This window comes from Anopheles stephensi, unplaced genomic scaffold (genome assembly GCF_013141755.1).
Source record: "Anopheles stephensi strain Indian unplaced genomic scaffold, UCI_ANSTEP_V1.0 ucontig436, whole genome shotgun sequence".
NCBI classification, from domain to species: domain Eukaryota; kingdom Metazoa; phylum Arthropoda; class Insecta; order Diptera; family Culicidae; genus Anopheles; species Anopheles stephensi.
In genome coordinates this window covers 44,024-57,531 of record NW_023405387.1, presented here as the reverse complement: position 1 = coordinate 57,531, position 13,508 = coordinate 44,024, and positions in this window count along the sequence as shown.

Genomic DNA, 13,508 nt, shown 5'->3' with positions numbered 1-13,508 from the left:
CTAGTAGGCAAACAGAGATTTGCCGTGTTTCTCATGTTTTCAATTTAGTGTTTCGTGTTCCGTGTGCCGGCCTCGCATTCGCCCGTTACACACAGTGTTTGAAAGTGTATGCTCGACGTTAATTCGACGTCTTTCGGCGTTGAAAACTCCACAGGCGGGCGGCCTGCCCCCCGGACAGAATTCGGGGGCAGCCTGTTACCTCCGCTCGATCCAGTTACCGAATACACGAAAGAAAGCTCGCGCGAGTGATTTGTGTTTGCTGTGCACATCCTGCCAGGCTTACCAACGCGCGTGTGCTGAGTCTCTCCAGCATCCAGGACTGCCTGAGATGCGTGCAAGTGGCCATCGCGAGAGTGTGGAGAGTGTTTCGTGCGCGTGGATGTCTGCCGGTCTGGCGGGGAGGCAGTGTGCTGTACTTGTTGTTTCACACGCTCTTCTGCTAGACGATACTTCTGGATGGTGAATGCGCGGTACGTCCAGTGCATACGTTGGGTGAGTAGTTTCGCATTCCGCTAACGATGACGGTAATAACATCAACCAAAGTGTTCCGGACACCAACGGATGTGCTTGATTATACTCACGGTGATGTTTTTTTTTTTTTTGCTCCGTCGCAGGAACGCACAGGAACGGAACATCTAGCCGTCGTTTGACGATGTACGAAACAAGGATTTGGGCATCGGGTAAGAGCGCACATACCGTTCACTTTCGCAAATTCAGCCAAATACTGCCACACGTTCTTAACTACTGTCCGTTTGTTGCAGCTCCCGATCCCGCCACTCGTCCGGGAAGTGGTCCGGGAATCAATATAGTGCTGGAACGCTCTCCTGAAGACACCGGGAAAGGCCGTCATCGCTGCAATGAAGGCCACGTTCGGGATGTTGTTGCCGTCACCAGGGGCACGCTGTGGGTTGAGCGATTGCGCAATGCTCAAAAGCAGCTCCCCTGCGCTTAGTGGATTCCGCTCCGTGTCCGTGGAAGGATGTCTAACGACCCCATAATCTCGACGAACACTTCCTTGTTGAAACTTGTTCGCTGCTCGCACAAGCCTGGCTGTCGGCTAATGAACTGTCGCTGTGTGGATTACTATTACATGTGAAGTTTACTAACAGATAAAAAGATCCTTATAGGCTAACAATATTAATTGTATTGGTGAAGTGTGTTAGTGAGATCCTACGTGGGAGGCTGTACCTGTTTAGGTCCGCGTCGCGTTTGTCCTAACAGAACAGCGTTTGCCTTCGGAGCTTCGATTTATTTGGACATCCTAGGTACATAAAAAGGTGTTGCCTATCCCGGCCCGGTTGCGTTTATTGTACACCTCTGCTAACTCCCTAGCTGAATGTTTATCGGACGCGTGGGTGTAACATAATATTTTAGGAAGCCAAGCGCCATAAATTGCTCAAACGCCTTCTGAACGGGATCGTTTAGACTAAAGCTTGAGTTTGCTCGATGAGCTTACAATTGTTAGAATTAATAGGAAGACACCAGCGTGTGTCGCTTGCGGCTTACTCTCTACGACAGCGCGATCCCACCGCGTCAATCTCGCTTTTATTGATGGTGTCATAGCTGCCCAAGGTCGATACATTACATTTAAAAACAATCACAGAAGCAAACAGCTACACACGATGCGTTCGCCATTTTTTACGCTCTCGACTCCCCCCTCCCCCTTTCCGAAAGAGACATTTTCAGCAACGGTAGAGCATTCGCTAGACTGTGTCGTTCTAATTCCTGTACCGGTCTCGCTCTCGCAATCATTCGATCGGTCGATGGGCATTCTCAGGAGAGCATACGCTCTCGCGTACGGCGCCGCAGTGAGAATGTGTCAGTGTATCAACCGTATGTACTTTGGCGCTTTTGTCACTATCTTTGCTTCACCTCTCTCAAGTGGTCCGGTGGCCGACGCTACAGCGGCGCCGGTCTTCACATGGCAGGGCCGCCCCGGGATTCGAATCCCATCACTACTCTACTGAAGCTTTTTTTGAAATTTTCGTTTTGTTATTTTTTTTCTTTTTTTTTATGTGGAGTTTCTGTTTTCCAGTCGCTTAAGCATAATGTGTGGCCGACCTTTTACCCGACGTTTAATGCGTGCGCGCCTTTTCGCCTCGAGGACGCGTTTATTTAGACCAACGACGACGGTTTCAGACGCTAAGTGTCATCGTTTTTTTTTTAAACTATGTCGTCGCCTATGAACATGCACATTGTAATATTATTGTACCGGCACCAGTGATGGCACCGACGTACGCGTTGTACAAACAACCAGACCACGCCCATTGCCACTCCTTTTGCCACCGCCGCCGTCGTTTTTAGTCCCCCGTGGGGGTAGTTGCGAAAAAATCACGAATTTTCGACACTGCCGCATAGACGCACGCCCATACAAAGCTGGCCGCGTTGAGCGGGCCCTTCTCAGGCGGCGAGCAGTACTGGCAGCTGTGCGCGCTGTACAAGCCATCATTCCCACTGGCGCACCTTTTCCCAGCATCGCGAATCACCGGCGTCGTTGTTAGTTTCGCCTCACAGTAGTGCGCCAAACACGCGCGTACCCGGCACTGCACTATAAACGCACCGCATTCATACTGGCCCGGCAACGCGGTCGCTTCTCGCACAATGTCTGAATATCGAACGGTGCAAGGTAATGAATTGTGTGGGTGTAAATAAACAAATGATGTGTGTGTGTGTGTGTGTGTGTGGGTGATGTGTAAGTTGTGTTCGTTGTGCAGTGCTGTCTGTCCGGCACTGCGTATTGCCCAGGTGCCCATATACTGCTGCTACGGGTAAAACCCAGTCAAGGAACCCGCTTCTGGGTTGGGGGTGGTTGGTAAAGTTTGTGAAGCAATTTTATTCGATCCTTCGATACAATCGCAAAACTGTGTACAATTATCAGACCAAACCATGTGTGTTGTGTTGTTCACGGGCAAAGCTGGTCCCTGGAAAGCGGAATGGTAATGCGAATGGAAGGAAACCAAAGCTAGCTTTAGATAGAAATAAAACTACATTTCTATGTAATTGAAACAGTGGCCGTGCAGTGGCTATTTATTGATTATTTTAAATGCGTAATGGTCTATCGTAATGGTAAAGTAAAGTAATCCTCCGTAATGGCCACCTCGTTCTCGTTCTCGTTGGTCGTTGGCTATTTATGTGCCGACATGGGTACATAAAAAGGTGTTGCCTATCCTGGCCCGGTTGTGTTTATTGTACACCTCTGCTAACTCCCTAGCTGAACGGCTATCGGACGCGTGGGTGTGACATAATATTTTAGGAAGCCAAGCGCCATAAATTGCTCAAACGCCTTCTGAACGGGATCGTTTAGACTAAAGCTTGAGTTTGCTCGATGAGCTTACAATTGTTAGAATTAATAGGAAGACACCAGCGTGTGTCGCTTGCGGCTTACTTTCTACGACTGCGCGATCCCGCCGCGTCAGTCTCGCTTTTATTGATGGTGTCATAGCTGCCCAAGGTCGATACATTACATTTAACAACAATCACAGAAGCAAACAGCTACACACGATGCGTTCGCCATTTTTTACGCTCTCGACTCCCCCCTCCCCCTTTCCGAAAGAGACATTTTCAGCAACGGTAGAGCATTCGCTAGACTGTGTCGTTCTAATTCCTGTACCGGTCTCGCTCTCGCAATCATTCGATCGGTCGATGAGCATTCTCAGGAGAGCATACGCTCTCGCGTACGGCGCCGCAGTGAGAATGTGTCAGTGTATCAACCGTATGTACTTTGGCGCTTTTCTCAGTACCTTTCCTTCACCTCGCACAAGTGGTCCGGTGGCCGACGCTACAGCGGCGCCGGTCGTCACATGGCAGGGCCGCCCCGGGAATCAAATCCCATCACTAACTCTACTGAAGCTTTTTGAAATTTTCGTTTTGTTTTTTTTTTCTTTTTTTTTTTATGTGGAGTTTCTGTTTTCCAGCCGCTTAAGCATAATGTGTGGCCGACCTTTTACCCGACGTTTAATGCGTGCGCGCCTTTTCGCCTCGAGGACGCGTTTATTTTGACCAACGACGACGGTTTCAGACGTTAAGTGTCATCGTTTTTTTTTTAAACTATGTCGTCGCCTATGAACATGCACATTGTAATATTATTGTACCCAGTGCCAGGTGCCAGTGGTGGCACCGACGTACGCGTTGTACAAACAACCAGACCACGCCCATTGCCACTCCTTTTGCCCCCGCCGCCGTCGTTTTTAGTCCCCCGTGGGGGTAGTTGCGAAAAAATCACGAATTTTCGACACTGCCGCATAGACGCACGCCCATACAAAGCTGGCCGCGTTGATCGGGCCCTTCGCAGGCGGCGAGCAGTACTGGCAGCTGTGCGCGCTGTACAAGCCATCATTCCCACTGGCGCACCTTTTCCCAGCATCGCGAATCACCGGCGTCGTTGTTAGTTTCGCCTCACAGTAGTGCGCCAAACACGCGCGTACCCAGCACTGCATTATAAACGCACCGCATTCATACTGGCCCGGCAACGCGGTCGCTTCTCGCACAATGTCTGAATATCGAACGGTGCAAGGTAATGATTTGTGTGGGTGTAAATAAACAAATGATGTGTGTGTATGTGTGTGTGTGGGTGATGTGTAAGTTGTGTTCGTTGTGCAGTGCTGTCTGTCCGGCACTGCGTATTGCCCAGGTGCCCATATACTGCTGCTACGGGTAAAACCCAGTCAAGGAACCCGCTTCTGGGTTGGGGGTGGTTGGTGAAGTTTGTGAAGCAATTTTATTCGATCCTTCGATACAATCGCAAAACTGTGTACAATTATCAGACCAAACCATGTGTGTTGTGTTGTTCACGGGCAAAGCTGGTCCCTGGAATGCGGAATGGGAATGCGAATGGGAGGAAACCAAAGCTAGCTTTAGATAGAAATAAAACTACATTTCTATGTAATTGAAACAGTGGCCGTGCAGTGGCTATTTATTGATTATTTTAAATGCGTAATGGTCTAACGTAACGGTAAAGTAATCCTCCGTAATGGCCACCTCGTTCTCGTTGGTCGTTGGTCGTTGGCTATTTATGTGCCGACATGGGTACATAAAAAGGTGTTGCCTATCCTGGCCCGGTTGCGTTTATTGTACACCTCTGCTAACTCCCTTGCTGAACGGTTATCGGACGCGTGGGTGTGACATAATATTTTAGGAAGCCAAGCGCCATGAATTGCTCAAACGCCTTCTGAACGGGATCGTTTAGACTAAAGCTTGAGTTTGCTCGATGAGCTTACAATTGTTATAATTAATAGGAAGACACCAGCGTGTGTCGCTTGCGGCTTACTTTCTACGACTGCGCGATCCCGCCGTGTCAGTCTCGCTTTTATTGATGGTGTCATAGCTGCCCAAGGTCGATACATTACATTTAACAACAATCACAGAAGCAAACAGCTACACACGATGCGTTCGCCATTTTTTACGCTCTCGACTCCCCCCTCCCCCTTTCCGAAAGAGACATTTTCAGCAACGGTAGAGCATTCGCTAGACTGTGTCGTTCTAATTCCTGTACCGGTCTCGCTCTCGCAATCATTCGATCGGTCGATGAGCATTCTCAGGAGAGCATACGCTCTCGCGTACGGCGCCGCAGTGAGAATGTGTCAGTGTATCAACCGTATGTACTTTGGCGCTTTTGTCACTACCTTTCCTTCACCTCTCTCAAGTGGTCCGGTGGCCGACGCTACAGCGGCGCCGGTCTTCACATGGCAGGGCCGCCCCGGGAATCAAATCCCGTCACTACTACTCTATTGAAGCTTTTTTGAAACTTTCGTTTTGTTTTTTTTTTGTTTTTTTTTTTATGTGGAGTTTCTGTTTTCCAGCCGCTTAAGCATAATGTGTGGCCGACCTTTTACCCGACGTTTAATGCGTGCGCGCCTTTTCGCCTCGAGGACGCGTTTATTTAGACCAACGACGACGGTTTCAGACGATAAGTGTCATCCTTTTTTTTTTTAAACTATGTCGTCGCCTATGAACATGCACATTGTAATATTATTGTACCCAGTGCCAGGTGCCAGTGATGGCACCGACGTACGCGTTGTACAAACAACCAGACCACGCCCATTGCCACTCCTTTTGCCCCCGCCGCCGTCGTTTTTAGTCCCCCGTGGGGGTAGTTGCGAAAAAATCACGAATTTTCGACACTGCCGCATAGACGCACGCCCATACAAAGCTGGCCGCGTTGATCGGGCCCTTCGCAGGCGGCGAGCAGTACTGGCAGCTGTGCGCGCTGTACAAGCCATCATTCCCACTGGCGCACCTTTTCCCAGCATCGCGAATCACCGGCGTCGTTGTTAGTTTCGCCTCACAGTAGTGCGCCAAACACGCGCGTACCCAGCACTGCATTATAAACGCACCGCATTCATACTGGCCCGGCAACGCGGTCGCTTCTCGCACAATGTCTGAATATCGAACGGTGCAAGGTAATGATTTGTGTGGGTGTAAATAAACAAATGATGTGTGTGTATGTGTGTGTGTGGGTGATGTGTAAGTTGTGTTCGTTGTGCAGTGCTGTCTGTCCGGCACTGCGTATTGCCCAGGTGCCCATATACTGCTGCTACGGGTAAAACCCAGTCAAGGAACCCGCTTCTGGGTTGGGGGTGGTTGGTGAAGTTTGTGAAGCAATTTTATTCGATCCTTCGATACAATCGCAAAACTGTGTACAATTATCAGACCAAACCATGTGTGTTGTGTTGTTCACGGGCAAAGCTGGTCCCTGGAATGCGGAATGGGAATGCGAATGGGAGGAAACCAAAGCTAGCTTTAGATAGAAATAAAACTACATTTCTATGTAATTGAAACAGTGGCCGTGCAGTGGCTATTTATTGATTATTTTAAATGCGTAATGGTCTAACGTAACGGTAAAGTAATCCTCCGTAATGGCCACCTCGTTCTCGTTGGTCGTTGGTCGTTGGCTATTTATGTGCCGACATGGGTACATAAAAAGGTGTTGCCTATCCTGGCCCGGTTGCGTTTATTGTACACCTCTGCTAACTCCCTTGCTGAACGGTTATCGGACGCGTGGGTGTGACATAATATTTTAGGAAGCCAAGCGCCATGAATTGCTCAAACGCCTTCTGAACGGGATCGTTTAGACTAAAGCTTGAGTTTGCTCGATGAGCTTACAATTGTTATAATTAATAGGAAGACACCAGCGTGTGTCGCTTGCGGCTTACTTTCTACGACTGCGCGATCCCGCCGTGTCAGTCTCGCTTTTATTGATGGTGTCATAGCTGCCCAAGGTCGATACATTACATTTAACAACAATCACAGAAGCAAACAGCTACACACGATGCGTTCGCCATTTTTTACGCTCTCGACTCCCCCCTCCCCCTTTCCGAAAGAGACATTTTCAGCAACGGTAGAGCATTCGCTAGACTGTGTCGTTCTAATTCCTGTACCGGTCTCGCTCTCGCAATCATTCGATCGGTCGATGAGCATTCTCAGGAGAGCATACGCTCTCGCGTACGGCGCCGCAGTGAGAATGTGTCAGTGTATCAACCGTATGTACTTTGGCGCTTTTGTCACTACCTTTCCTTCACCTCTCTCAAGTGGTCCGGTGGCCGACGCTACAGCGGCGCCGGTCTTCACATGGCAGGGCCGCCCCGGGAATCAAATCCCGTCACTACTACTCTATTGAAGCTTTTTTGAAACTTTCGTTTTGTTTTTTTTTGTTTTTTTTTTATGTGGAGTTTCTGTTTTCCAGCCGCTTAAGCATAATGTGTGGCCGACCTTTTACCCGACGTTTAATGCGTGCGCGCCTTTTCGCCTCGAGGACGCGTTTATTTAGACCAACGACGACGGTTTCAGACGATAAGTGTCATCCTTTTTTTTTTTAAACTATGTCGTCGCCTATGAACATGCACATTGTAATATTATTGTACCCAGTGCCAGGTGCCAGTGATGGCACCGACGTACGCGTTGTACAAACAACCAGACCACGCCCATTGCCACTCCTTTTGCCCCCGCCGCCGTCGTTTTTAGTCCCCCGTGGGGGTAGTTGCGAAAAAATCACGAATTTTCGACACTGCCGCATAGACGCACGCCCATACAAAGCTGGCCGCGTTGATCGGGCCCTTCGCAGGCGGCGAGCAGTACTGGCAGCTGTGCGCGCTGTACAAGCCATCATTCCCACTGGCGCACCTTTTCCCAGCATCGCGAATCACCGGCGTCGTTGTTAGTTTCGCCTCACAGTAGTGCGCCAAACACGCGCGTACCCGGCACTGCACTATAAACGCACCGCATTCATACTGGCCCGGCAACGCGGTCGCTTCTCGCACAATGTCTGAATATCGAACGGTGCAAGGTAATGATTTGTGTGGGTGTAAATAAACAAATGATGTGTGTGTATGTGTGTGTGTGGGTGATGTGTAAGTTGTGTTCGTTGTGCAGTGCTGTCTGTCCGGCACTGCGTATTGCCCAGGTGCCCATATACTGCTGCTACGGGTAAAACCCAGTCAAGGAACCCGCTTCTGGGTTGGGGGTGGTTGGTGAAGTTTGTGAAGCAATTTTATTCGATCCTTCGATACAATCGCAAAACTGTGTACAATTATCAGACCAAACCATGTGTGTTGTGTTGTTCACGGGCAAAGCCGGTCCCTGCAATGCGGAATGGGAATGCGAATGGGAGGAAACCAAAGCTAGCTTTAGATAGAAATAAAACTACATTTCTATGTAATTGAAACAGTGGCCGTGCAGTGGCTATTTATTGATTATTTTAAATGCGTAATGGTCTATCGTAATGGTAAAGTAAAGTAATCCTCCGTAATGGCCACCTCGTTCTCGTTGGTCGTTGGTCGTTGGCTATTTATGTGCCGAGCGCATGCGTCGTACCGTGGTCCAAAATCTAGCCGGATCTAGCACATTGAGCGGGTGCTGCGCTCGTTGGTATACCGGCGCGCTCTTCGCTGCTAGCATTTCGTCATAGTCCAACAGCAAATGTGGAGCCAGCACCAAAAACAGCTGTTCAGCCCACCCTGGCAGGCGACAGCTGGCAAAGGCTAGCTGCCAACATGGTAGCCCAAGATGCTCGATGCTCATGCGTAAGTAGGTCGTAAAGGAGTCCGCCAACAGTGTCCACTTCCACGATCCCACTTCCAACAAATAAATTTCCGGACGGGTTGTAACGTTTGTCTTGTACACCAGTAAAACAAAACCCCTGTCACCTATGCGGTCGAGCTCGAACACAGTTCCCGGTCCTTTCAGTTCGAGGTTCTGGATTTGCGTCAATTTAGGTATGTAGAGGTGGCCTACACGTAATTTTGCGCGCTTCGAATAATTGTAAGTCCAGCTCGTGTGCATCCCATCGGTCGACAGGTAAAAACGCTTCATGTCGTCCGGCATAAAAACGAAATTCTTGTACTCCCAAACCCTTAAATCTGCCGCTGTGCATGGTCCGTTGTCATCTGATGTCACGTTGCTCACTCGCGGCAGTTCGTTCAGTTTGTTCTTCAGTTCACACGTCAGTTGCTCCAGGTGCAACGACGTATCATTACGACGGTTTTCGATCTTACGGCTGGCCATTTTCGATGAAATATGGTGCTGAGATGAGACACAGTGGAAAAAGCGTCTGTTGCACACTTCAGCTTGCTAAATAATGGTTTCAACGCATGCCTGACTTTTACTTATTAATTATTCCTATGGATGGTTTCCAATGTGTGCTGAGATGTGTTTTCAATTCACACTGTCATTATCTAATGTCGTCTAGTAGGCAAACAGAGATTTGCCGTGTTTCTCATGTTTTCAATTTAGTGTTTCGTGTTCCGTGTGCCGGCCTCGCATTCGCCCGTTACACACAGTGTTTGAAAGTGTATGCTCGACGTTAATTCGACGTCTTTCGGCGTTGAAAACACCACAGGCGGGCGGCCTGCCCCCCGGACAGAATTCGGGGGCATCCTGTTACCTCCGCTCGATCCAGTTACCGAATACACGAAAGAAAGCTCGCGCGAGTGATTTGTGTTTGCTGTGCACATCCTGCCAGGCTTACCAACGCGCGTGTGCTGAGTCTCTCCAGCATCCAGGACTGCCTGAGATGCGTGCAAGTGGCCATCGCGAGAGTGTGGAGAGTGTTTCGTGCGCGTGGATGTCTGCCGGTCTGGCGGGGAGGCAGTGTGCTGTACTTGTTATTTCACACGCTCTTCTGCTAGACGATACTTCTGGATGGTGAATGCGCGGTACGTCCAGTGCATACGTTGGGTGAGTAGTTTCGCATTCCGCTAACGATGACGGTAATAACATCAACCAACGTGTTCCGGACACCAACGGATGTGCTTGATTATACTCACGGTGATGTTTTTTTTTTTTTTTTTGCTCCGTCGCAGGAACGCACAGGAACGGAACATCTAGCCGTCGTTTGACGATGTACGAAACAAGGATTTGGGCATCGGGTAAGAGCGCACATACCGTTCACTTTCGCAAATTCAGCCAAATACTGCCACACGTTCTTAACTACTGTCCGTTTGTTGCAGCTCCCGATCCCGCCACTCGTCCGGGAAGTGGTCCGGGAATCAATATAGTGCTGGAACGCTCTCCTGAAGACACCGGGAAAGGCCGTCATCGCTGCAATGAAGGCCACGTTCGGGATGTTGTTGCCGTCACCAGGGGCACGCTGTGGGTTGAGCAAAAGCAGCTCCCCTGCGCTTAGTGGATTCCGCTCCGTGTCCGTGGATGGATGTCTAACGACCCCATAATCTCGACGAACACTTCCTTGTTGAAACTTGTTCGCTTCTCGCACAAGCCTGGCTATCGGCTGATGAACTGTCGCTGTGTGGATTACTATTACATGTGAAGTTTACTAACAGATAAAAAGATCCTTATAGGCTAACAATATTAATTGTATTGGTGAAGTGTGTTAGTGAGATCCTACGTGGGAGGCTGTACCTGTTTAGGTCCGCGTCGCGTTTGTCCTAACAGAACAGCGTTTGCCTTCGGAGCTTCGATTTATTTGGACATCCTAGGTACATAAAAAGGTGTTGCCTATCCCGGCCCGGTTGCGTTTATTGTACACCTCTGCTAACTCCCTAGCTGAATGTTTATCGGACGCGTGGGTGTAACATAATATTTTAGGAAGCCAAGCGCCATAAATTGCTCAAACGCCTTCTGAACGGGATCGTTTAGACTAAAGCTTGAGTTTGCTCGATGAGCTTACAATTGTTAGAATTAATAGGAAGACACCAGCGTGTGTCGCTTGCGGCTTACTTTCTACGACTGCGCGAACGCGTCAGTCTCGGTTTTATTGATGGTGTCATAGCTGCCCAAGGTCGATACATTACATTTAACAACAATCACAGAAGCAAACAGCTACACACGCTGCGTTCGCCATTTTTTACGCTCTCGACTCCCCCCTCCCCCTTTCCCAAAGAGACATTTTCAGCAACGGTAGAGCATTCGCTAGACTGTGTCGTTCTAATTCCTGTACCGGTCTCGCTCTCGCAATCATTCGATCGGTCGATGAACATTCTCAGGAGAGCATACGCTCTCGCGTACGGCGCCGCAGTGAGAATGTGTCAGTGTATCAACCGTATGTACTTTGGCGCTTTTCTCACTATCTTTCCTTCACCTCTCTCAAGTGGTCCGGTGGCCGACGCTACAGCGGCGCCGGTCTTCACACATGGCAGGGCCGCCCCGGGATTCGAATCCCATCACTACTACACTCTACTGAAGCTTTTTGAAACTTTCGTTTTGTTTTTTTTTCTTTTTTTTTTTATGTGGAGTTTCTGTTTTCCAGCCGCTTAAGCATAATGTGTGGCCGATGTGGCATAATGTGTTTTTACCTTTTACCCGACGTTTAATGCGTGCGCGCCTTTTCGCCTCGAGGACGCGTTTATTTTGACCAACGACGACGGTTTCAGACGTTAAGTGTCATCGTTTTAAACTATGTCGTCGCCTATGAACATGCACATTGTAATATTATTGTACCGGCACCAGTGATAGCACCGACGTACGCGTTGTACAAACAACCAGACCACGCCCATTGCCACTCCTTTTGCCCCCGCCGCCGTCGTTTTTAGTCCCCCGTGGGGGTAGTTGCGAAAAAATCACGAATTTTCGACACTGCCGCATAGACGCACGCCCATACAAAGCTGGCCCCGTTGAGCGGGCCCTTCGCAGGCGGCGAGCAGTACTGGCAGCTGTGCGCGCTGTACAAGCCATCATTCCCACTGGCGCACCTTTTCCCAGCATCGCGAATCACCGGCGTCGTTGTTAGTTTCGCCTCACAGTAGTGCGCCAAACACGCGCGTACCCGGCACTGCACTATAAACGCACCGCATTCATACTGGCCCGGCAACGCGGTCGCTTCTCGCACAATGTCTGAATATCGAACGGTGCAAGGTAATGATTTGTGTGGGTGTAAATAAACAAATGATGTGTGTGTGTGTATGTGTGTGTGTGGGTGATGTGTGAGTTGTGTTCGTTGCGCAGTGCTGTCTGTCCGGCACTGCGTATTGCCCAGGTGCCCATATACTGCTGCTACGGGTAAAACCCAGTCAAGGAACCCGCTTCTGGATGGTGGTTGGAGAAGTGTGTGAAGCAATTTTATTCGATCCTTCGATACAATCGCAAAACTGTGTACAATTATCAGACCAAACCATGTGTGTTGTGTTGTTCACGGGCAAAGCCGGTCCCTGCAATGCGGAATGGGAATGCGAATGGGAGGAAACCAAAGCTAGCTTTAGATAGAAATAAAACTACATTTCTATGTAATTGAAACAGTGGCCGTGCAGTGGCTATTTATTGATTATTTTAAATGCGTAATGGTCTATCGTAATGGTAAAGTAAAGTAATCCTCCGTAATGGCCACCTCGTTCTCGTTGGTCGTTGGTCGTTGGCTATTTATGTGCCGAGCGCATGCGTCGTACCGTGGTCCAAAATCTAGCCGGATCTAGCACATTGAGCGGGTGCTGCGCTCGTTGGTATACCGGCGCGCTCTTCGCTGCTAGCATTTCGTCATAGTCCAACAGCAAATGTGGAGCCAGCACCAAAAACAGCTGTTCAGCCCACCCTGGCAGGCGACAGCTGGCAAAGGCTAGCTGCCAACATGGTAGCCCAAGATGCTCGATGCTCATGCGTAAGTAGGTCGTAAAGGAGTCCGCCAACAGTGTCCACTTCCACGATCCCACTTCCAACAAATAAATTTCCGGACGGGTTGTAACGTTTGTCTTGTACACCAGTAAAACAAAACCCCTGTCACCTATGCGGTCGAGCTCGAACACAGTTCCCGGTCCTTTCAGTTCGAGGTTCTGGATTTGCGTCAATTTAGGTATGTAGAGGTGGCCTACACGTAATTTTGCGCGCTTCGAATAATTGTAAGTCCAGCTCGTGTGCATCCCATCGGTCGACAGGTAAAAACGCTTCATGTCGTCCGGCATAAAAACGAAATTCTTGTACTCCCAAACCCTTAAATCTGCCGCTGTGCATGGTCCGTTGTCATCTGATGTCACGTTGCTCACTCGCGGCAGTTCGTTCAGTTTGTTCTTCAGTTCACACGTCAGTTGCTCCAGGTGCAACGACGTATCATTACGACGGTTTTCGAT